Source organism: Mus caroli, unplaced genomic scaffold (assembly GCF_978045245.1).
Source record: "Mus caroli unplaced genomic scaffold, Mus_caroli_1 scaffold_4, whole genome shotgun sequence".
NCBI classification, from domain to species: Eukaryota; Metazoa; Chordata; class Mammalia; order Rodentia; family Muridae; genus Mus; species Mus caroli.
Window position 1 is genome coordinate 51,181,601 of NW_028227259.1, and position 26,353 is coordinate 51,207,953.

The following is a 26,353-nucleotide window of genomic DNA, read 5'->3' on the forward strand; positions in this document are numbered from 1 at the left end:
CCTTTATGTCTGCCTACTTGTGAGAAGTAGAAGAAACAAAAGTATTGGGAAGCAGTGGGACCTGAGAAAGATGCAATGAAAGACTTGATGTTTGAATCATTAAGAGTTCTGGTGAATACAAATGAACTACGACAATGAAGAATTTATGAAGTAGGCTGATTGGTCTGTTCTTGCCCAGTATTTGAGTAGTCTAGTGCTTTGAGTACCTGGAGAAACATATAGTCTCTTTTTCTATTTCACTACATTGTAGAGAATATTTAGCAGTCCTTAACTAGAAGTGCTGATAAGCACAAAAAGAGCAATACAGTCAAGGAAGAAATCCCTATTAGTCTTTGTTATGCTCATACTTCTGTAATGTGGGACTAGGTTATAATTTACTTAATTTCATTAAAATAAAACAAATGAATAATGACACTGGCATGTATGCTCTGGTTAGGGGGCTGCTCTATTCTCTATTTATATCTTTAAAACACACAGGGGAAGTTCTCAGAGCCAATGGTGCCCTATAAAGTCCTCATATGTCACAGATGACTTAATTATTAAAATTTTCATTTTTATTGTGAGTGTACTTTTATGCAAGTTTGTATGTATTCTATGTGTTATATGCACTATGCATATATGCCTCCATAGCATGCCTGTGGAGGTCAGAGAATGACTTCCAGGAGTCAGTTCTTACCTTCCACTGTATGTTAGGAGGACTGGACTCAATTTTTTAAGCTTACAGAGCAAGCACTTTTACCCAGTGTGCAAGCAATCTTGCTGCAGGCTCAGATTTTTATTTTTAATCCATAAAAATTATTATCAAAAATGAACCCTCATGTACCAATAATCATGCCAATTGTTTGTGAAAATTACTTTTTAAAAGATTCATGTGCATGTGAAGAAATGAAGGCACAAAAATCAACTTGGAGAGACAGACATACTTCAAATTCATGGAACACAGAAACTCCTGTATCTCACTATTGTACTATGTTTTCTGAATCTTTGCATTTGGTTTTCAACAGAGTGCCATTGGTCTTTCATGGCTGGTTTAGAACTATGGTGTATGTAGATAATTTACTTGTAAGACCTCAGGAACAGAAGTTCCTCTAGTGTTCTGACAGCCATTGCCCACTCTAGCACCTGATGGTTCTATGGTGGGTTTCCCAAAGCTGGACAATTTCAAGTTTCTATTGGAATTTCCAGAACCTCCCAGAGGTAAGTAACAGCTTTCTGTTCATGCTGTCCCTGTCATATCTCCACAGCAGACTCTCATGTCACTACTATGGGATTTGGTAGTAAATATTTATATGGATTTTAGTTTTTTCAAGCTGCACCTTCATTCTGTCTCTTTCCTCTCTTTCAGAAATATAGACCTGCAAAGTTCTAACATTACCTTCAAGTACACATATAAGAGTTTCCTACCAAGTTAAGAGCATCTCTGTTTTCTTTATTTTCTTTTAACCTCCATTATACAACAAATCGTATAAATCTTTGGTACCCCTGTCTGGGACATAGCTTCATCTCCCAATATTTTTAATAATGCTTAGCTAGCTAGTGATTGCCTAGGTCAGAGGATACTTGCGTTATCACAACTCAGATTCAGGAGTTCACTTCTCAACTATGAGGGTGGTCATCATGATAAGCCTCTGTTTTCAGTGAGGATGTATGAGACAGCACACATGGAAGTGACTTGTGACAGGATATGGCAAAACAAGCCACCTTGGTCATTCATTAGAAGATGTTTTTGCATTTTCCATAGACATAGACAAAAATGTTAATTTTATTGCATTTTGAAAGTGTCTTATTTTTACTTCATGTTTCTCTATGACCAAGAGTCTATAGGTCATCCTTTAAGGAAAATGAAACTCTATCCTTTAGTGTTACAACCAAATGAATTCTAAATTCATCTGACAGAAACAAGCATCTCTAACTCTTAGAAAGCTTCCTAACACCCAAGACACCTGTGCCCTCAATGTCTGTGTATATCATTTTCACTAGGATCTAATATTCAAACAGCATCTTCTGGCTCTACCCCTTACCTCTCACACCACTCTACAACATGCTGACCTTGCCTTTGGTGCCTTGTCTTCTTCCCATGCACAAATCTTGTGATGTCCCCTTGTTTATGATTGCCCCTCTACTTGTGTGTCTGCTTTGACTCTTCATCAGTTGGAAGCATTTTCTGGAGAATCTAGTCATTATTAATCATCCAATCCAAGAGGATTATCCATTATTCTCCCCTGAACTTAAATCGCTTCTGCTACATAAATAACTGCCATAGAAATAATGACACTATCAAATTTCACTGTCATTTCTTAAGGAAAAATAGAGCCTAAAAATTTTCTTGCTATTGAAAGACCCACAACGTGAGGACTCCCCCACGTTCTGACTCAGGAGAGGCGACACCCCAAAATCACCCACAAGAAACGATCTTGCTGCAAATTGCAAGAGGATTTTTATTCAAGAGTGCTCTCGGGCCCATGGCCATACACCACGCAGGGGTAGAGGACCATGGCGCCCCGAGTAGATGGATAAGGGGGTATTTAAAGGAAGAAACCACAACTCAAGCAGGTGGGGAGGGCGTTGTTGGAAAATACCAAAAATATCAGTTAAGAGTCACAAGGAAGTATAAAGTCACAAGTGTCAGGTTATCTCTCAAGACAGTTTCTAAGAGCCCCTAACAATCTAAGAGCCCCTAAAGATAGCACATTTTCATTGTAGGTTCCAGTAATGGTCAGGGTGCCATTCTTTGAATGAACACTCTTTGAACCCAGGAAGCAGGTGGGTGGAGGAAGGAATGTCCTTATCTGTTTTATGACCAGCACCTGGAGCACTAAGCCACAAAAGCCACACTCCCAAGCCTGGGCCCAAAAGCCTCGAATTTTGTTTTTACTTTGCTATACTTTTTTAATACTTCTTCACTATATATGAATTATAAAAGAATATACTTCAAAATAATCTATCTATCTATCTATCTATCTATCTATCTATCTATCTATCTATCATCTATCTATAATCTATCTAGTTTGTATATACTTAAAAATAAAGCAATAACTATGTGACTGTATATACTTCACAACCAGAAGCATATGGAGACAATCACTATTACTGAACATAATAAAAGGTATAATGTAAACCTTAAACACCGATTTTGCCCTCACTGAATTTATGGAAATGAAAGGTTGTAGTCTTAAATATTTTTTTATAAATGATTAATATAGAAAGTAGTGTATCAATGTTTATGATTTCACATCCTAATTAGCATATATACAATTATTCATTACTCCAAAATTGTGATTGGCAGCACTATAAACTGTGTCTGTAAGAAGCTTATCGAATACAACTCCATCCTCTCTAAGGCATACTACAGCTTCTTACTAGGGACAAACTCAGCCAACACCTTGTATTGAATCTGAAGGTGGTCATGTTTAAGAGTGAAATCAACAAACCAAGCATAAAATCAAGAAAAACATTGAACTGAACAAATGGTGTTAAAGATACTTATCTCTAATAGGAAAAGCTAAATAACACTGGCAAGTCCATCACCTTGTCTGATGTTCCCTAAGAATGTTTGTGTTGGGCAAGCTTTATATGTGCCACTTTGTTCATGCCTGTGAATGCCTTCCTAAACATCATGAATGTTAGGCTGGAAGTAACAATGTGCTTTTACAAGTAACCAAATGTGCACACATGCAATCTGTGACTAATAAGGGCAGAAGGCTTTCACAGAAAGGTTAGGAAGGGTGTTGTGTTATTAAAATTATTTGGATATCTTTGGATTGCTGTTATTATAGAAGGATTAAATTATTTCTCAGAAAGAGATATTTAAAAAAATAAGCAAGGAACATCAACTGTGCTGTACACATTTCAAATTCAGGGAGAGAAAATTCTTCTCAAGCTTACTGGTATTTTTCTTTTCTATTTGATGACATGGAAAATGTCAGGCACCCAATCAAGTCTAGATGCACATATGGCTTCTACCACTTACAGTCATGGCTTTCTCATCAAGACGCAGAAGATCATAATCCCATTTTCTTTATCTCTGTGAAATCCTTTGCTGTGAACTGTCCATCAGCACACAATATTTCCCCTCTCCACTGAAATGCCTTGGAAGGCCCTGGCTAATGGGAGGAGGGTGTTCCCTGTTCTTCTCAAATATTCCTGGCAGAGATATTTGCCTAATATCCTGTTCAAATGCAGAATGATACAGTAAGTTGCTGGGATGATGTGTGGGATAACTCAATATACTGTACTTCCAACATGCTTTATGCTGCTGAGGCTGTGGGTTCTTGGATGTACTTTGAATAACAAAATTGCACCTTATTAAAAATAGCTCAGCCTTCACATATCAAAAGTTCTGTTTTATTCAAAGTATTGCCGTTTTCCATTCTCCACAAGCATTTATTTACAGACCAAAGTTCTCATTTCCAAGTAAAATTGGACTCAGGCAACAGAAATGGAGAATCATAGCAAAAACTGCTGCTAATTCTCTTAGTTTTCTATGCAACATTCTTTTTGATCCTGCTGAGGATAGATGATATCTAAGTTTAGATGAAGGGCATATCTAATAACTATTCTTAGCACACCTGACATGAAGTAGATTCTCTCAAGTGCACATTTTAATTCACAGAGTAATAGAACTGTGGAAAAATGGGCAGAGAAATTTCAAGTAGAAAAACATGAACAAAGTATTACAACATAATTTTTCATTTCAAATTGAAACGGTATCTATAACTTACTATATGCTTCTCATGTGCTAGACATACTACTGCCCAAGTAGTGAAGTACCCCAGAAATGAGTAATTATAGGAGTAGTTAGATAAAGGTTCCTGCCTTTGTTGCTGTAAGATACTGATTTCCTTTTAAGTTTTTAAACAGTAAATCTTTAAACAGGAAAGTAGAACTTTTTGACATGCTATGGTTGGCAAAGTACTAGGTGAGAACTTTCCTGAGGGTAGAATATTTCTAGTCCCCTTTTTAGACATACTTGTGGTGGGTGAAATTGTATACACAGTGAGAAATGGTTTCTTTCACACTGATATTTTGAGTGCACAGCAAAAAACAACAACAAAACAAACAAACAAAAACAACAGATAGCAGCGCACAATATTATCATAACTTTCAGGAGGAAAGCATTGCTGTTCACTGTGTTGTGAGGAAGTATGAGAATGTGGGATAGAAGTTGACTGGGATGACTTCACGGATCCAAAGCATATCTGGTTCTGTGTGACACCAGTGTCTTGGGTGGCTATCTTGAGAAGTGGGATGAAACTCTGTTGGCTGTTGAGCATTTCTATTTTGCTGAAGCTTATTATGAAATATTGATCTTTTTCTCCACTCAGCTTTTGCCCTGTCTCTGAAGATACCAGTTCTTTTATGCCTTGACATTTCTGTTTTGAGTTTCTTCAGACTCAGTGGCAAACAAGCAAGAAGAAGGGAAGATCCAGCCTTTTAAATAAAGTCAGGGAATATTCTGTTTGAAATAGAAGAAACCTTTGCTAGGGAGAAAGGTAGATGGAAGCAGAGTGCATTACTAACTAATTTATTAAACACAATAATGTCTCTACATTTTATTTTCACTTTCAGCCTGTCTTAACATGAGGCTCATCCTCTCTTGTTACTTAGACCATGGGCACAAAAGGAAAGAAGCATGACTGTGATGTCACTGGTGTCTTTTTTTTTCTTTTTTTCTTTTCTTTTCTTTCTTTCTTTTTTTTTTTTTTTTTTTTTTTTTGAGACAGGGTTTCTCCGTATAGCCCTGGCTGTCCTGGAACTCACTTTGTAGACCACACTGGCCTCAAACTCAGAAATCTGCCTGCCTCCTGCCTCTGCCTTCCAAGTGCTGGGATTAAAAGTCTGCGCCACTACGCCTGGCTCACAGGTGTCTTTTAAAAAAAATTTTATTAGATGTTTTCTTCATTTACATTTCAAATGCTATCCCAAAAGTTCCCTATACCCTCCCCCTGCCCTGCTTCCCTACCCACTCACTCGCACTTCTTGGCCCTGGCATTCCCCTGTACTGGGGCATATAAAGTTTGCAAGACCAAGGTGCCTCTCTTCCCAATGATGATGCCAGTGCCTGGTAAATACAGAAGTGGATGCTCACAGGTGTCTTTTAACTCTCATACCACCACCAAGATGTAAAGGGTTTCATGGAGATCATGTCTACAGGAATGGTTATTATTAAACAATTCTCACTGAATTTGAGTATCCTTTTTATGACAGGCATTTTGATAAATCATGTATACATATAATTCATGTTTCTTATATAACAATGCAGCCAAGGGCACCATTATTCCTTTTGACACACGATGAAATTGCTTCTAGAAGAAGTTAACAGGAAGTTTCTTGTCTCAAAAACAGCAAGCATGGAAGCCAAGTTGGATTTTTTTTGGGGGGGGTGAGGGTGGAGACAGGGGGATTCTGAATATAGGTTTTCTTGTCAATCAATGTCAGAAAATTATCTAAAAATCTAATACCTGGTAAAAGTCTTAAAGTGCTGGATCTTTTGTTTTCAATCTATCATTTTATCAATCTCATTTTAATCACCAAAATGATGGCCAAGTGTTATTCTCAGGTATCAAATGATGAAGAGCTTATACTAATTTTACCATTCCTTTGCTATAAGGGCAGCCTGAATAGTCTGCTTTTCAAATTTTCTACTAACAATTAATTTTTTATTATTATGCTTTGTCATTTGTCTTGAAAGCTCCCTTAACTGTTTTTTTTTAAATAGCACCCTTTTATATTGTGCAAAGCACCAGCGACATGTGGAAACACATCAACATTGATAGTTCTAACACATCTTTGAGCAACATTTCCTGACGTTTTCCCTCTGCATCTCACCTCCAAAGCCATGTTGTAAGCTTCTACCCAATGTGAGGGTTTTCATATTGGTGTGCCTAGCTGGATTCGTTTGACTCAGGGCTTCTTCTCCTTTCTGAAGAAATAACCAAGCTTTCTCTCTTGGTGGGCTATCAGAACAATGGTGTTTTCTTCCTTTCCCTTTAGTTTGATGACGTTACTCAATGCAATGCAATTAGAAACTCAAAAAAAAAAAAAAAAAAAGGAGGGGGATGAAAAGACTCCAAAAACATCTTTGCCTGAACCTGACACACATCACCTTTGTCTTGCAGACCTTTGAACAGAACTGCAATCAGATGGCCCTAAATAATCCCAAACATAAACGACTGGATATTTGAAAATAGTTTCTTTTCTGCTTCTCTCCTACTGACCAGATAATCTCTTTATATGATGATAGAGTTTGTTTTATTTGCCATATTAACAAAATAAAATAGTATAGTGTCTGCAACATAGTAGGCACTCTATATGTAGTTGTTCAGTGAAGAAAAACTCAAAATACATTCCAGGTGGTTCTACAATTTTTGATAATTATTTCACTGAGAAGTGATCTGTGTGTCTCTTGCAATCTATCTTAATGTAAGATGATAGGGCTATGAAGATGACATGTGTTTAACAAACCAGCAGTCTTTAATATCTTGTCAGATAATTCTGAGATGGACAAAACAATTTAATCTGAAAGCAGCCATGTTGGAAGGAAGGACAGCCAACCAATTGGAGGAGAGGAATGGAGTGGGTGAAGAAAGAAAAGAAGTCAGAAGGAGGTAGGGTAGAGGGGAAACAAGAGAGAGAGAGAGAGAGAGAGAGAGAGAGAGAGAGAGAGAGAGAGAGAGAGAGAGAGAGAGAGAGAGAGAGAAGGGAGACAGGAAGTGAATACATTTAACTAGTAGCAAAAGTTAAGAATAGGCTTTTAAAATGAGTGCTTAACAGATGAAAACAATGTGTAAACAGCACACTCTCTTGGAAAAATTCCTCTTATTTTTTGTGTTTTATATCCTCTCCTGAAGTGGAAGATGAGGGGTCCAGAATGAGGACACCAAGTCTGACTTGATGGTACAGAGACCAAAGACAGAATCAATGTATAAGAGTACGCTGACACCATTGCATACACTAGCAAGATTTTACTGAAAGGACCCAGATATAGCTGTCTCTTGTGAGACTATGCCGGGGCCTAGCAAACACAGAAGTGGATGCTCACAGTCAGCTATTGGATGGATCACAGGGCTCCCAATGGAGAAGCTAGAGAAAGTACCCAAGGAATTAAAGGGATCTGCAACCCTATAGGGGGAACAACATGATGAACTAACCAGTACCCCGGAGCTCTTGTCTCTAGCTGCATATGTATCGAAAGATGGCCTAGTCGGCCATCACTGGAAAGAGAGGCCCATTGGACTTGCAAACTTTATATGCCCCAGTACAGGGGAATGCCAGGGCCAGAGGAATGGGAATGGGTGGGTAGGGAAGTGGGGGGGGGTATGGGGGACTTTTGGGACAGCATTGGAAATGTAATTGAGGAAAATACGTAATAAAAAAAAATAAGAGTAATTAAGATTCCTGATGCTCTGACAAGATATATTCCTATAAATTTGTTAATGAAACAAGTATATATATATATATTCTCTTAAATGCCATCTCTTTGAAAAAATAGCTCCCAGGGTTGCTGTCTAAATGAATGTTGGCTATTTGGGACTGTCATCTCTCACATCAGGAATGCAGTTTCTCCCCTCGGAATTGTATTGATTTCCATGCATTAAGCTCTGCTGTCAATAGGGAAGCTCCTCCAGGAGTGGCACCCATGTTTTATTCAGGTTTGTTCCTCTGTGAGCCTCAGCTCTGGGGCATTGCTGCTTTGAACACCCAAAACAAACATGTCATTCTTCTTTCACTTATTTTCACATCTATGCCCTCTTCTACGGCAGACCTTTGCGAGTCACTTCACAGTTTAAAAGAGAATCCATTTAAACTCTGATAGAGAAGTACAGTGAGTGACAAGCCCAGCAGCAAAAAGAAACTAAGAGATATAGTTTCTGTAGCAGAACTTGATGCATATTTCAGTGTAAATTTGGACATGTATTTTTTTAATATTGATAATTTTAAACACACTCTAAAGCAATAATTATGTTTCCCTGATTACATTACTACCTGTCACTAGACACTGGACAAAAGGAATGAGATTATAGAAGTAAATGGAACTCATTGCATTGAGTCTAAAAGACATGGAAGGATAGGTTCTATCCAAATGTTACTTATGTATCTTTTTCTCATAACAAATAGTGTTTTATCAATCTCAGACTAACAGTGAGAACAAATCAGCTTATCACTGGACTTTCAAATGTGCTTGATCTCAAAAACAACTTAAACAACAAATCTCAAAATAGAAAATGCAGTGTTGTATGCCTATGGTATTTGAGAGTGTGCAGCATATGACCCGAGACACCTGGAAGACTGAAACTGCTCTAGCTTCAGGAAGTCTACAATGAAAACTGTACAGGTTTGAGAAAGGCTCACTCCACTACTTTACAAGATGGAGTAAGTTTAGGCATTATGGTGCATGCAAGTTCCAAATAGTCTGGTTGCAGGTCAGAATGTCTCTTCAAAATTGTGGAAGCCTTAGGACCACAAGATGGCTTCAACTGTAAAGCTACTATGCAGGTGAGATGCTCATCACACACCCAATGTACAACAATAATAAATAAAAACAGATAAACAGAGCTTGGATCTGAGATCTAATATACTCCGTGAAATAGCTTCACAAGGGACTCTCATCAATCACTTGTTGGGGTGTAAATTATACAAGTCACTAAGGATGTAAATGCAGATGGAACCACAGAGAGGTTTGCACATCCATATCTCCTGAGTCAATATTCACAAGAGTCAAGGGATGGAGTAGATCCAAATGGACCTGAACATAAGAGCAGGTAGAAAGTACATAGTGTATATTATAAAAACAGAATGTGGCTCACTATAAATAATGAAATGTTATTTACATGAAAATAGGATCATCATATTAAATGAAATAAGCCAGGCACAGAGAGACTCATTCTCCATTATCTTTAAAATTCAGAACTTACACTATATAGATAGGTTGTGGTCATGGGTATCTCCCTTTATATTTACATACATGAAAGGAGAAAGGAAACTCTCTGTGAAAAGGAAGGATTGGCTGCAATGGGGAGCAGAACCGAGTGGAGAATGGGTAAGTGCATACAGCTAAGGCACACGATATAGAAACCAAAATGCTAGCTGGGCATGATGGTGCGCGCCTTTAATCCCAGCACTTAGGAGGCAGAGGCAGGTGGATTTCTGAGTTCGAGGCCAGCCTGGTCTACAAGGTGAGTTCCAGGACAGCAAGGACCATACAGAGAAACCTTGTCTCAAAAAACCAAAAAAAAAAAAAAAAAAAAAAAAGAAACCAAAATGCCATTTGGAAACATATCATTTTGAATAATTCAGTGAGTTGTTAATTGTATTTTTTTTATAAAGTACCTCATCTTATTTTCCCCTTCAATTTTCCTTGTCCCTACCCTGAAATATTTAATTGTGATCATGCCCACCTGTGATCTCTACAATTTTAGATACATTGTATCATTGTTATGCAATGGTTTGTTATTGAGAATTTTGCTAAGGCCCTTTTCAGAGAATTCCATTATTGTCATTTTAACCTTTAGATCTTAAACAATTTAATCTAGAATGTGTACATACAGCCAAAATGTCAATGGAATTGTTTTCCAAGAACTTTACCAGAATGTCTTGATTTGTTATGAAAAAAAATTGTGTGAAAGGACTCCTGGGTTTAGGGTCAATTACTATCTTCTTATGGACAAACAAAGAAATGACTTACTGTATTTGAGAGGTTCTGGCCCTGTATACCATTGAGCTTATGCTCATAAAATTGTGTTAAATAGTTGTACTTTACTTTCATTCTAAGTAAATTGGATGGCTTTCAGTAAGAGAATGAATACATTATTTCACTTCCAGACAATGGAATACCAGCCAACACCAAATACTGACACAGTAGGCCATAAAGAGCTCTAGAGCATCTCTATGTGTCTTCATTTAAGCAGTTCCACATAATTCTTAGTACACAAGTTTATGAAATGGCCACACAATGTTTAGCTTCAACTCTATGACAAAGCCCAGTGGTTTCCAATTAGGGACATGTAAGAGAGGAGGGGCTTTGTAGAGCAGTGAACATACTCTATATTATGTAATGACTGACACAGTTCATTAAACATTTATCATAAGTCACTGTTCATGCAAAGGTATTGAAAGACCTTCACATTCTCTATGGACATGGGGGTGCATTGTATTAGTGGATGATCATCAAGTGTTAGCAGATTGAACTGATTTATAGTCAGAATTAATATTGTAGATGGTTGTCTATGTATAGAATACATGAGAACTTTTTATGTTTTCCTGTCAGTCTAAAATTTCTCTAAACTGAAGTGAGTCTTAAGAAAAACAAAGAGCACAAAGTCAAAGATAAAGATGGAACAAGCTTTCATTGCTACAGAGTCAGTGACTCAAAGTTTTGTCTAGGGCCTAAATCTTAGTAATTGTTTTCCATCACCATCTTTGAAACAAATGTGTAACATCTGGTGAAAAAGACTATATCTTATAATATTTAGAGCTTATTATTGCAAAATCCATCACTTAATAATTCCTTCTCTGCATTATTTCAGGTCATTACAATTCCAGATTATCTATCTCCATGATGAGGCCATTCTTTCTAAAGCCACATTCTGTCTATACCACATACAGGGCATTCCATATTATAGTGGTCCAAGGTTTCCTTTAAGGCGGGTACTATGTCCAGTGTCTCTATGTCTGTACTCTATTCCTGTATTAATTGGTTGTCTACTCACTTAGGCATACTGCAGGCAATGAGCTCTTACCATGCTCTATTATGTTTGATGAGACCATGAAATAAGATTCTTTCTACCTTTCTGCACCTTATTATATACATGTAATACACATGGGAGGTTTGGACTACTGAGAGATGAAACCCACAAAGTTTTTTGTTCTGGTTTTGATTGCTCTAAGTTTTAACTGCAAATAGGTAGATCTGAGATGGTCATTAGACTATTGGGTTTAAATGATGTCATGAGGTAGAATCCTCATATTAGGATTAGTGGTCTTATAAAAAAGAAGTCTATCAGAGTCTCCTAGCTTGTAGCAGCTTGGCAGAACACACTCAGAACAGTGCAAAATGGCAGATGCAGAAGTTATTACGTTCCCAAAGAAGTATAAGAAGAAAGAAGACTGGAAGCCATTACTAAAAGAAGATATAGCTGAAATACAGTATGCTGAAGAATTTCTTATCAAACTAGAATCTAAACTGGCTCAATTGGACACTTCTCAGTGGCCCTTGTTACTAAAGAATTTTGATAAGCTAAATGTAAGGACAACATACATTTACTCCTTGTGGTTTAAGTCCTCTGAAGAGGGAGACTGGGGACTATATCAGGACAGGTTTCATCAATCTTGACATACCCTCTAACCCCTCTTCCCATGAGGTAGTAGCCTGGTTCTGACAAATACTTTGGGTAGAGGACAGGCCACAGTGCCACACTGGTGACTGGTTGGTAGTTTGTTTTCATCAAACTAGCCACTCAGTTGATGAAATCAAAACAGAGTGTAGGAAAAGAGTAAGTGGGCACTGTACAGCAGCACAGTGCTATTAAAGGGGGTACTCAGCTTTCTAGTGCCCGAGAAACTCTGACAAATGCCTAGTTTCAGCAACCCCCCTTATTATTTCAATAAAGAGTAAGCTATGAGTGAGGACTGCTTATGAGAGCAAAATAATAGAATATGATCCAGAAAGATCAGGAATCTTTTGGGTAAGTCATGAAACTGGTACCTATGTTTGGACACTATGCATACACCATGCTGGGTATTGATGGTCAGATGCAGGAACTTCAGAGGGTGTGTTCTGGAGTCACAAGTGAAAAGAACCACATAGTGACAATGAACTCAATTCTCATGGCTGTATGATAAGCATAGGATGAAAGTTACTTGCAGCGTGTTGTTTACCTGTTGGAAAAGCTGTTGACATCTTATAAACAAATGGTTATGAAATATAGTGCAATGAATATAATCTGCTATGGGGCCAAGATCATGCTTCTAGGTATTCTCTGATATGAGGATGACATTGAGGTCAACCAAGAGATTGTAGTCATTACCATAAGGCAGGAATCCATCGGCATGTCTATTGCATTGATGACTACAGCACTAATATCTATGTGTGGCACTGGTGTAGTAGACAAGATAAAGAGGGTGATCATGAGAGAGACAGTCATCCTCACAAGTGAGGTTTAGGTCCAAAGGCAAGCCAGGAGGAGATGATGATCAAGCAGGGCCTTCTGGGAAAGCACAGCAAACCCACAGACAACCCCCCTGCCACCTGGAAATATGTTGACTATGGTGATTCTGGTATGAAAGCACTTGTGGCTGAAGCAGTGGAAACTCACAAAAAGGAAAAGGGAGAGCAAGAGTGAAAAGTGATAAGACTCCTCCAGCGGTTCCCCAGTTGGAGGAGGGGGGGAGGAGGAGGAGGAAGGGGAGGAGGAGGAAGAGGGACAAGGGGAAGGGGAAGAGGAAGGGGAAGGGGAAGGGGAAGGGGAAGGGGAAGGGGAAGGGGAAGGGGAAGGGGAAGGGGAAGGGAAAAAGTAAAAAAATTGAGCTAGCAAGTGGGGCTGAGGCTGCAGATGAGATCAGTGACACTACCAAAAAAATAAAATAAAAAATAAAAAAAATAAAATAAAAATGAGAGAGAGAAGAAGAAGAAGAAGAAGAAGAAGAAGAAGAAGAAAGAAAGAAAGAAAGAAAGAAAGAAAGAAAGAAAGAAAGAAAGAAAGAAAGAACATGGTGGAAGAGATGTCTGAATAGTAAAAGCTACTTCTTGAAGCATTGTGTCCAGCTGGGAGGAGAAATGAAAGCCTTATTGAAAAACCTTTTTGTTTAAAGAGTAGAACAGAAGTCCCAAACAGAGTAGATTTCTGATACACTTTGCATACTGCTTGTGACCTTAGTGGTTAGTTGGTATGGCTATCTCATCCTGTACTGTCATGTTTTAAGGATATGAGAGATAAAAGCAGGTTTTTGCCACCAACCCCTCTGCTTGCTTGAGTGGGGAAGCCATACCTTTAGATATGGCACTGCCCTAGTAACTGTCTGCAGCTGTTAACTAATGACCATTTTAAACAATGCCACAGATAGTCCTTCCCTAGTTTGCTTTTTAAAAATGTTTGTTAAAATTATATTGTGAAATAAGATGGTTTAGAACCTGTGAGTAAAAGAGGAATGTAATTAAACAATGTTCACTGGAGTCTTATCTCCAGTGTCCTATGAGGGTTACTCTATTCTGGTATCAGATATCTGGTATCACTCTGCTGGCTTGGTGGTGTCCATGGTGTTTAGGCTAGTACTCAATGCAATGTTGGGTACAACAGGATTTGTCCAACTCCATCTGGCTTTTTGTGTTTGTTGTGAAAGTCAAAGCATTCCTACACCTTCCTGTTTTAATGCTTGTTTTCCTTTGAAGAATAGAATTGTTCATTGGTGGAAGAATGTGATTTGTAACTTTTAAAAAATATTTCTATTAGATCTGCAAATTAGTAATAATATTGGACTGGAAAAGCAAAAATGAAAATATTTTTATGAAAGTTTGGGGATAATTTGAAAAAAAAAAACCAACTCTATCTTTCTCCCCTTTGCCACTCTCTTATATGTCTTTCCCTCCTATATCTGCCTTGTAAAATCTGTCTCTCATGAAGACAGTACTCAGCAAAGTCTAGCCATATTGTTCTGTGACCTAAGATCTCTGAGCATCCAGAACTGTTGAAATAACTATTTCTTAATCTAGTCTAATCAAGTGGATCTGTTATTGTTATACCAACCAGTTGTGTTTAAGGTGCATAATGACCTAAAAATGTAAACATGGTAAAATTTTGGAAATATTTACTGTTTGGCTACTAATTTTCATGTGCAGTTGGTACAAAAGTATTAATGAGAGTTTCCTGCATTTCACAGTTATAACTGCCTTGACCATCTGTGGGAACACAGGTGTTAGTCATAATTTCTAGCTATGTGTCTATGTTGTCCATGCAGATTTGTCTCAGTGACTCAAAGAAAGCAGGTAGTTCTACCAGGAAGAAATGTAATAACTTATGTTTGGCATTTATTTTAGGAAGCACTTGCAAAGCTTTTTCATAGTTCATCATCTTTTAAGATATCCATTGTTAGCATAAATGCTGCCACAACCATTATTTTTTTAAAAAATCCTTCTTAGCACAATACTTTAAATCATTATTTGACTACTTCAAAAATTTTCCCAACAAGTGCACATGGACTTAAATCCATTTCTCATAAAAGCAGAGCTTAGTCATTCTTTCTGGTAATCATACTCAGAATGAGTCAAATAATGCCATCTCCATGTGAAAGAGTCCTTTTCTGCAAGGTTAAAAGTTTCTTTAACTTCTTTTTAAATGTCTTAAAAGTAACTCATAGCACAATGCTTATCTTAGAAGGGAGAATTATCTATTTTATTAGCTCCCTAGGCTGTTGTTTCATGGAAAATGTCTCACTCTTAACTAATGTATTGTAATCTACTGTATGACAAGCCCTGGATAAGAAAAGGAATGATATTAGAGAGAATACATGAAGGCATCCAATGTGGAGGTTATCACGACTGGCATATGTTGAGTATTTTGATAAAAAGCATATTTATAAAGTTTCACATTGTCACTTATAAGGGAGGAGAATGTCTAGTGGTACTTGCCGGTTGAAGCTCGCTGCACACATTTTATAGATAGGTTTAAAATGGGACAGAGATAAGAAAAGTGTGCATCGGATTCCAGCAGGAGCACAGAGGGAGTCCTGAGATTGGGCAAAGGATCAGCAGTGTTGAAGGCTGATGATGGACTTAGGACTTGACAGCTCACACACAAGAAATTGTTTAGGATTAGAAGGGAGGGAAAATTACCCACTGTATTAAATGCAAATGCCAGATATCTAGAGGAATGATCAGAAAGTAAGACCTACGAAATATTACTGATCTAGAAAAACAAAACCTACTCATTTGTTTTTGTGGAGACCCTCTTTCTTTTTCATTATATATCCTTTTAGTCTTTCACTGTAAGTTTTAGAAAGTTAAACAGGTTAAGGTGCTGACTAGACTTTGTGGGATAGAGAATTGCTGGCTCTTGTTCTATGAAACTCATTTTGTCTTTATCTTGAAATATAGCATAAATTTATTTAATTAAATATGTTCAGTGATGTTTTGGGGGTCCTAACTATTTTTTTCTTATGGGAAAAATGCATAATTACAGTGATTGAGAATTTAATCATTCATATGTCTGTAGATTCTCTAGCTGTTGTCTTAGAATTGCCTGAGTCTTCGTGTTCTGTTTGCTACTGTGGCTGCCTGCTTAAATTTTTGTAACAAGAAAAGGATGTATTCTCTGAAACCTCAGATAATCACTCTGACTTGCACATGAATCTAAGCTGATTGGTAATAGGCTAAACCATTCAGATTTATGGTACATTATGAATGAATAATAGACTGTGAAGGATTTTTCTGCGGGTGTATGGTGGCTCAACTTGGGGCTATAGTTTCCCTACAAAATTAAGGCTATAAAACCACTGTTTTACTTTGAGAGGAGACATTGACATCTTGCAGAATGCTAAAGAAAAGTAGTTCTGCTAAGGTATATAAGGCCATCAGAGTCCTCAACTAAAGAAAATATCTTCTGCAGGGTTCAGCATCTTACAAATATTTGTGCAGATTTTAAAGTACAGGGCAAAGCTAGTCAGAGATTCTGTGATCACTAATCCACAAACATTTGTTTGGGCTCCATAAAAGTAAAAAGCTTCCATTTGTGTTTCTGTGAAAAGAATTACCTTCATTCTTGCTGATACAGTTAAAAGTCAGAATATCTTACAAAAAGTAGGATGACATATGGTAACTGCAAATTTGCACCAAGATAACAAGACTATTAAGAGATAAGCATGTCTTTAAGAAGTCTTTAAGATGATTGAATGGAATGTATTGTAACATTTTTCCCAGGAGGAGAAATTATATTTCTAAAGGAATGACAGTGCTCATGGCAAGATGTTACACTGCTAGTAGATGAATGAATGACCAGAAACCTCTCCCTCTTCATTTGCTTAGAGAATGGTAGATTGTAATCAAGGTTTGGTATTTCACATGAATATTAATGCTAAGTAAACAGCCATTTGAAGTATGTTCAGTACTTTCACTACATGTCGCAAGGCTCTGTAATCAAGAAATGTTGAGGAAGAAAACATAGTTACTAACTTCAACTCCTCTTATTTGGAGGAAAATTTGATATATGTATATTGGCTTTTCCTATCCACTCATGATTTCTCTACTATTCAAAATCAATGTAAAATGTTAATATGATACACATGAAGAATATTTAGTTCTCGGTTGCAGAAAGTAAGAGCAAGTTGGTGATCTAGCCCAAACCAGATTGGTAAGAACAAAAGAATGGAGAACCAACAGGACACAAGGAGTCTAGTTATGTAGATGATCGTACACTTCACTATGTTCCTTCACTATGACATGGTAGTCCATGGTAAATTTAAAACATGGTAAGTTAAAAAAATCCGCTAACATATCTAACCCATGGAGCAAACATCAAGGTTTGGAGAGCCTGTCTGCTGCTGTAGAAGGTAAATTATTACCCTCTGTGATTTCTTAACTGAATGGGACCTGTAGTTTTTTACCTATTATCCTACAATCTGAGAGGGTGCTACCAGACATCGATAGACTGGAAAAAGATCAAGTTTTGTAAATTGAAGCAGAGTTGTGGTGATTGTTTATTGATTCCACCTCACTATGGAATCACTGAAGTTGAACCATTATAATATAGGGACCATATCCAGGCTATTAACTACTCCAAAGCTTTGTTCCCCCTGAAATATAATGAGAAGTAATTTTTATTTGCTATGTATATCCTTTAAAATTCATGTTTTGAAGCCCTCCAATTGATCACCTTCATTACCTCAAAATATGTTAATGTTTAGTGATACGATTATAAATTAAATTACATAAAATGTCTGCAGGTTAAGCCCTTACGCAGTGATTCTCATCCTTATAAGATGATGGGATTAGGGCACAAACAACATATAATTGAGGAAACTGGAATGGCCCAGAGGTACCTAAAGAAATATTGAACATCCTTAGTCATCAAATAAATGCAAATTAAAACAACTCTGAGATTCCACCTCACACCAGTCAGAATGGCTAAGATCAAAATCTCAGGTGACAGCAGATGCTGGGGAGGATGTGCAATCTCTCTATTGCTGGTGGGATTGCAAACTGGTACAACCACTCTGGAAATCAATTTGGCAGTTCCTCAGAAAATTGAACATAGTACTACCAAAGGACCCAGCTATACCACTCCTGGGCATATACCCAGAAGATGCTCCAACTTGTAATAAGGGCACATGTTCCACTATGTTCATAGCAGTCTTATTTATAATAGCCAGAAGCTGGAAAGAACCCAGATGTCCTTCAGCAAAGGAATGGGTACAGAAAAATTAATACATTTACACAATAGAGTACTACTCATCTATTAAAAACAATGACTTCATGAAATTTGCAGGCAAATGGATGGCACTTGAAAATATCATTCTGAGTGAGGCGACCCAATTACAAAATAACACACACAGTATGCATTCACTGATAACTGGATATTAGCCCAAAAGTTTGGAAAACCTAAGATACAGTTCACAGACCATATGAAGCACAAGAAGAAGGAAGAACAAATTGTGGATGCTTCAGTGCTTCTTAGAAGGGGGGACAAAATACTCACAGGAGGAAATACAGAGACAAATTGTGGAGCAGAGACTGAAGGAAAGGCATCCAGAGACTGCCCCACCTGGGGATCCATCCCATATGCAGACACTATTGTGGATGCCAAGAAGTGCTTGCTGACAGGAGCCTGATATAGCTGTCTCCTGAGAGGCTCTGGCAGAGCCTGACAAATACAGAGGTGGAGGCTCTCAGCAAACCATTGGACTGAGCATGGGGTCCCCAAGGGAGGAGTTAGAGAAAGGACTGATAGAGCTGAAGGGGTTTGAAATCCCATAGGAAGAACAAAATATCAACTAACCAGACCTCTCCAGAGCACCCAGGGAATAAACCACCAACCAAAGAGTGCACAAGGAGGGACCCATGGTTCTGGCCACATAAGTGGCCACATAAGATGGCCTTGTCAGACATCAGTGGGAGGAACAGCCTGAGGAATTTTGATGTCGCAGTGTAGGGAAATGCCAGGGCAGAAAGGGGGAAGTGGGTAGGGAGGCACTCTTATAGAGGAAGGGGGAGGGAGGATGAAATAGGAGTTTTCTGGAGGCAAGACCTAGAAAGGGGATAACATTTGAAATGTAACTAAAGAAAATCTCCAATAAAAGGGGAAAATTCTAAAACAAAGAAACAAACAAAAAATACTACCTTATATGCACATGGAAAGGATTCCAATAACTAAAAGCCAAAAAGAATGTCCTGTGAGGATATAAATACTGTTGAACTTTCAATTTTGGACTTTCTGTTTCCACAATTTTAAATAAATTTCTGTTAAGCCACCCAGTCAAGAAAACATAGATACTATACAATGTATTTTAACCCATGAAATTCAAGTATTTAATCATTATTACACATTGACATAGTGACCTATCTTTTGCTACTTAGATGGTCAATGAGCTTTATAATCATTCCAGTTCTTAAGTGAAATTAAAAGTAACTGAAAAGGAGTATTTTATTTAATCATATATTGGTTAATCATAAGGTACACGTTAAAATAAAATATTCTCTATTAATGATGGGTTGAACGTTGCTCTTCACATTTTATTGTAAAGTCCAAGCCAAACCCCAAGGTTGATATCTCAGGCCAGCTTGAGGCAATTGGATAAACTTGCACAAGTGCCAGTTTACTCAGGCTACTAATTTCAAAGTTGATCTTACTCAGAACTATCTTCTCAAATGGATTGACCTCATGTCAGAGCACTCTGTATGTGAGTCAAGTTTATTCTTATAAATAAACATCCTAACTGCTGTTGTCATGTGAAGAGTCAACTTAGACAAGACAGACAAGCTGATAGGATAGTTGGGAAGACCTGAAGCTCACATATAATATATGCCTGTACCTTCCAGAAGGCAGGAAAGGGTAGCAGAATTCTACCTTCTTCTTCATGGCCTTCAGAGGACACAAGTAAAACCATATGTTAGCATATTCTGTTCATATGGCCCAACAGGTGGTTATGCCATTCTGTTATGGCAACACAACATAATTAATATTCGAGAGTGTCCTTAAACCTTAACTCTGGAGTGTGTAACCTACCTTGCCTCTTGTGATTTGAAGTTAAGGGAGTAAGACCAGCCAGTCGTTCATTGGTTCCTTCCTTGATCTCCCTTCATATGATGTTTTCTTGTGAGCCTATTCTTTCAGTACACATTTCTCAAGTATCTGCGCCCACCTTCTTGAATTATATCATAAAGACAGTGATAAATACCACTGATCAGGCCAGTCAATGAGAATTCAGGTTTCAACATAATGCCCTTCTAAGAGAATATCAGACAGTGACCTCACTCAGTCTGTTTCATTTTTATGAATAATAATAATAATAGTAGGCTTACATCTCACCCTTCTAAACTCCCAAACATCCATACCAACACCTCCATGTTAGAAAAGTGTAATTGAATAAAACCTTGGAAATACTCAATTCTTACGCTGTTTAATTTTTTATTCCCCTTTCAAGGATCACCACTAAAACAGCGATTTTTCTCCCTTGTCTTGCTAATCTGACAATTTCTTCCTGACAGCCTCTCATCAGGGGGATTTATTATCACACCGCTGCTTTACTCATTCAGTACAAACATTTCAAGGCTGAAATTAGAAACACTGACAAGAAATGTGTTCTCTAGTTAATGATTTATGCTTCTGCTTCAGGAAGTAAAATGTCTATTACATCTATTGTACTGAAGAGTGACTTCCAAACTTTCTGCTGAAGCTCTCAGAAGAAATGTTTTATGATTATTGCTCAATAAAAATGATACTTTGGCATTTTGATTCTCTTCACCCACCAAAAAGGAAAAGGCTATAAAAATATATTACTACTATTAATTGTATATGGATAAGAATCTGGCAAGCAGGGTTTAGCTCATCAGGATTTGTCACTGGCTCTGTGGTCTGGGTGAGAGCCCGACTTATGCTATAGGTGTCTGAGCTATAAAACTTGATTGCTATTCTATTTATGTCTGTTGTTATTTGAATAAAACCATCCATAGAGGGACTTGAAAAGAACGGGACTGACAATGAATCTCAAGAACTCAGTAATTGCCGATGTTACTAACTACTGCCCAGTTACTCCTCATTGGTCCTAGAAGTGAGGGCACGGAGATTGAGAAACCTCTCTTTACCTGAGCTAGAACCACCTGTGCTAGGGAGTACAAAGAAGACAGCATGGGTGGAGTGTTTTGAAAAAGTAGTAAACTTTCATATATGTGAGTAGTTTGTCAGTGAAGGTATCTGATATTTAGTGCCAACCTGTAGAATAGGCTTTCTTTGGAATATCAAAATAGTTTAAAATTATTTTTAAATAATAGAATTCTATTAACTCCTTGAGAAGGTCAGACAATATATTTTCCTACCTCATCCTGCAATTCCTCCAAGATCCACCTTCTCCTTATAACTTTCACTGACCCTGGTACTTAAAGCTCTTAGCATCCCTCTCTTGAGATGTTTCCTGACCTTTTGGTGTAAAGGCTGTGTTGTAAATGTATTAATTGGGGGTGGGTACCCCACGATCAGTGGAATTTTTCAGTTTTAACTTAAGATTTTTATATGCATACTTGCTTATGGGCAAAGTGCTCAGTTGTATATTTGCTCCTGTGTGCTGGAAATGCTACCAAGTGCTCACTTTGTTCTGGACTCTATTAACATTCAAACATTTTTATTTCTCAAGAACAGAATCTCTTTTTTTTAATTTCTGCCTTCAGTGTTAATGTTGTTGTTTTGTTTGTTTGTTTATTACTTTGTGACCCTCCAGTAATGTTTTTTGATACATTTGAAGCAGAACTCATTGTGTGAAACATGCTTTGAAATAACTTAATGTCTCTAAACTACAAAAGCACACAATTTCATTCAAGAAGAGATCATGAAAATGAACACTTGGCACAGGTTTGATTGGGCATCAGATATTTGGAATTTGTGAATCTAGGTATTAGCAGAAAACACAAATAGGGTTTTTTCTTTTTGTTTCTTTGTTCTTTTAATTGAATTATTAAACATATATTCTTTTCTCATACTATATCAGATTACTCTCCCTAGTTCCTCCCCACGTCCCCTCTCACGGAGATCCACACCCTTTCTTTCTCTTATTAGAAAAGAAGAGGGTTTCAAGAAAGACAAGAATAAACTATAGCAAAATAAAATATAATAATATAAATAAAACCTATCATGTCACAGCTGGACTAGAAAAGCCAAAAGAACAAAAAGAGCCCAAGAGAAGGCACAAGAATCAGAGACTCAATCATTCATAGACTCAGGAATCCCATAAAAATACCCAGGTATCCATCCCATAATCAGCCTCCAAACACTGACACCATTGCATACACCAGCAAAATTTTGCTGAAAGGACCCTGATATAGCTGTCTCTTGTGAAGCTATGCTGGTGCCTGGCAAACACAGAAGTGGATACTCACAGTCAGCTATTGGATGGAAAACAGGGCCCCCAATGGAGGAGCTAGAGAAAATACCCAAGGAGCTGGGGGGTGGGGTATCTGCAACCACATAGGTGGAACAACAATATGAACTAACCAGTACCCCCGGGGCTCTTGTCTCTAGCTTCATATGTATCAGAAGATGGCCTAGTCGGCCATCATTGGGAAGAGAGGGCCCTTGGTCTTGCAAACTTTATATGCCTCAGTACAGGGGAATGCCAGGGCCAACAAGTGGGAGTGGATGGGTTGGGGAGTGGGTTGAGGAGGGTATGGGGGACTTTTGGGATAGCATTTGAAATGTAAATGAAGAAAATATCTAATTAAAAAATTAATAAAAAAATACTGTATTGAAAGCCATAATATCCAATAGCTGACTGTGAGTATCCACTTCTGTGTTTGCTAGGCCCCGGCATTGTCTCACAAGAGACAGCTATATCTGGGTCCTTTCAGCAAAATCTTGCTAGTGTATGCAATGATGTCAGCGTTTGGAAGCTGATTATGGGATGGAGGAGCTAGAGAAAGTACCCAAGGAGCTAAAGGGAACTGCAACCCCATAGGTGGATCATTATTATGAACTAACCAATACCCCAGAGCTCTTGTCTCTAGCTGCATTTGTATCAAAAGATGGCCTAGTAGGCCGTCACTGGAAAGAGAGGCCCATTGGACTAGCCAACTTTATATGCCCCAGTACAGGGGAATGCCAGGGCCAAGGGGTGGGGGACTGGGGGGGGAGTGTATTGGGGACTTTTTGGATAGCATTGGAAATGTAATTGAGGAAATTACCTAATTAAAAAAAAAGAAATAAAAATATATTTAAATGGGCAAAGTTAAACATGAGTAATAAAACCTGAGGGGATGTACCCTATTTCCTTTTGAACAAATGTATATAAAATTTAAATTATAGTAAAATATTTAAAAAAAAAAAGAAAGCCAAAATATTTACATAAAGGACCTGATGCTGATCTGTGCAGGCCTTGTGCATGCTGCTTCGGTCCCTGTGATTCCATAATTGCTTTGCTTGTGTTGATTTAGAGGCTTTGTTTTCCTGGTGTCCTCCATACCCTCCGGCTCTTACTCCCTTTCTGTACCCTTTTCTGCAAGGTTCTGTGAACCCCTGAGGGGAGGGATTTGATGAAGATATCCCATTTAGGGCTGAGTATTCCGAGGTTTCTCTCTCTTTCTCTCTCTCTTCCTCTCTCTCTCTCTCTCTCTCTCTCTCTCTCTCTCTGTTTGTATAATAAGACTACTAATTTGTTAAAGAGTGACTATATTTGAAAACACCCATCATCACTGCTAAAGTTGCCTTGATTTATAGTTCAAGGTAATCATTCTGGTGGTTCAAATGCTAACCAACATAATTGCTTTAATTCTATATTAATTGATCACCTAATGCACTGCTAAAGAATAATTCTCTCCCAGCTCTATAAACATAAAAACTTTGAGTATCATAGCTTTGCAACTTGCTGACTTCACAATACAGTTAGAGTTAAAGTTTGATATATGCAATGACTTAATACTGTTAGCATTATGCAAAAATAATCAGGAGGCAATTATCAGGATCATATTCTTTGTAAAAATTCTATATAACACACAATTTATTTAAGGAATAGTAAAAGAAAACACAAATCAGTTAGAATCATATTTTAATCACTGAAATTTTACAAAGTATAAATATACATTATTTCTTTCAAGCAAAAGCCCGTAAGAATGATCATGTATTTAGCACAAGTGATTTTTCGGGGCTGGATAGCATTTATTTGCTAAGATGCTTAGTTGTGAAATTCTCTTTTAAAACTATGTAAGAGAAATAATTATGTACAAATAGAGGTGTTAATTGAAATATCATTTTATATTTTATAGGATCTAAAGTATATAAAAACACTATTCACTGTTACATCACTTGTGCCTGTGGACAGTTTATAGAATAAACTATATTACCAAAGTGCTGTCAATAATCTTTCTTATTGGAGCCTGTTAAAATGGATCCAAACTTCTTTTGTTGTGAGGATCAGAAATTTATCTGTAGCTCCATTTGTCCTTGGCAATTTATTTCCTTGGGCAGTAAACAAAATAAGTATGATTTACTTATTGATTAGAGTGTTTTAGTCACCAGGATACAGATGTCTACTATCAGGTCTATTCTCATTGGTTTAAGTATTTTCAGTTTCACCAACTTTCATGAATCATGGCTATGAGTTACTCCTTCCTGAATGTGCACTGAGTGTGATTAAATTTATTTTTTCCAGTACTTTGAAATCAGAGCCATTGAGGATCATATCATAAAGTTTTGTTTAAACTGGGTTTCAGTATCTTTCTCAAATCTATAATTTTGATTAAATATATCAATATTATATTAAATGTTAATTTAAAAATCCTTAGAATACGACACATTATTACATACATTATAATACACACACACACACATGTTTCATTGGCTATTACTCCACACTTAATGTCTTTTTCATGCTGTTATGAGTCCACAATTAAACATGGTGCTCTTTTTGTGTGGTGTGATTGATGAAGAACTGAGCAGGACTGATTCCTATTTCCTGTCTCCTTGGCAACAGTAGTGTCTCTGTCACAACCATCTCTTGCCTAGACAATATCAAAAGGTCTTGATATCATTATGCTCTTCCACATAATTCTTTCTGAGCTATGACTCACCAATATTCTTTCAAGGCAATATCCATCAATGTTCCAACTCATCACCTAGACCAAATATCCAGGGGCTTCATATGTAAGGAAGTTAAAATGCCCGTTCTGCCTTCCAGGATCTCTACAGTCTCTCTTCTAACCCTTCTCTCAGTCCTAATCCTCCAGTCTCAATTGTCCTGATTGAATGATCACCCAAGCAAGCTCCACTTCAGAGTGTAAAAACCTTTCCTGGTGTAGAATTCAGAGTTTGAGTTATAGTTTCATGGCCTGTTTCTTCATGGTTTGGGGGCCTTTGTTTATGCATACCTTTCTTAATAATAAGGCTCTTCTTGACTTCCTGATATGAAGATGATTCTCTCAACACTTTCTATTATACCACATTATTTTACATGTAATAATAGTTGACAATAACTGATAAAATGATAAATGGTTGTCTATTGTCTGTTTTCCTAATGTGATAAGACCATTGAGAGCAATAATCTTAATAAGTTATTTAGAAAATGACACACATATGTTTGGTGAGTGAGTGAATGCATGCATGAATATGTATTGCAAAACACCATCTTAGTGTTTAGAAAGAGTTTGTCTACATTGAATTAAACAATGTGTATTTATTAGTGGAAGGCCTTGGTACAAGTTGAATAAGTTTCTGTATCTGAAGTTGTATATCTAAAACAAAAGTCAGATTGAAGTAGTTCTTTCCTCTGAGGGTAATTATAAAGACTAGGCAACATACTTAGTGTGAAGTGAATAACTTCTACATTAATGTTTCAAATATTAGAAATTCACATTATTTTAAGCATTTTATAAATATGTTAAAATTCATATAAAATTTAAATTATATAATATTAAAGTTATAAGTATAATAAATAAGCCTTTGCTCATATTCACTACTGGGAAGTCTCACTCTTTCATGGTTACACTGTCATCTTTAGAGAGTCAGCTATAGCATCTAACACTGGTCAACATCATTTGTCATAATGAAGAGCCTAGCAGCTGCCTGGCAACTGTACCAGCTGAGGCTTGCTTCTTGCCCTTGTCTGATGAGCTAAGAGTTAGGATTACCTCACTGTATGCATTTGGCTGGAACAGAGTAGGCACTGTTTA

At 37.4% G+C, this 26,353-nt stretch overlaps 1 protein-coding gene and 1 pseudogene across 3 annotated transcripts in view; one reads left to right on the forward strand and one right to left on the reverse strand.

The window, feature by feature from the left end:
* Kcnip4 (potassium voltage-gated channel interacting protein 4) overlaps positions 1 to 26,353 on the reverse strand; it is a 1,126,911-nt gene that overhangs the window by 255,490 nt on the left and 845,068 nt on the right. The window lies entirely within an intron of this gene.
* LOC110293919 (H/ACA ribonucleoprotein complex subunit DKC1 pseudogene) lies at positions 11,991 to 14,417 on the forward strand (annotated as a pseudogene).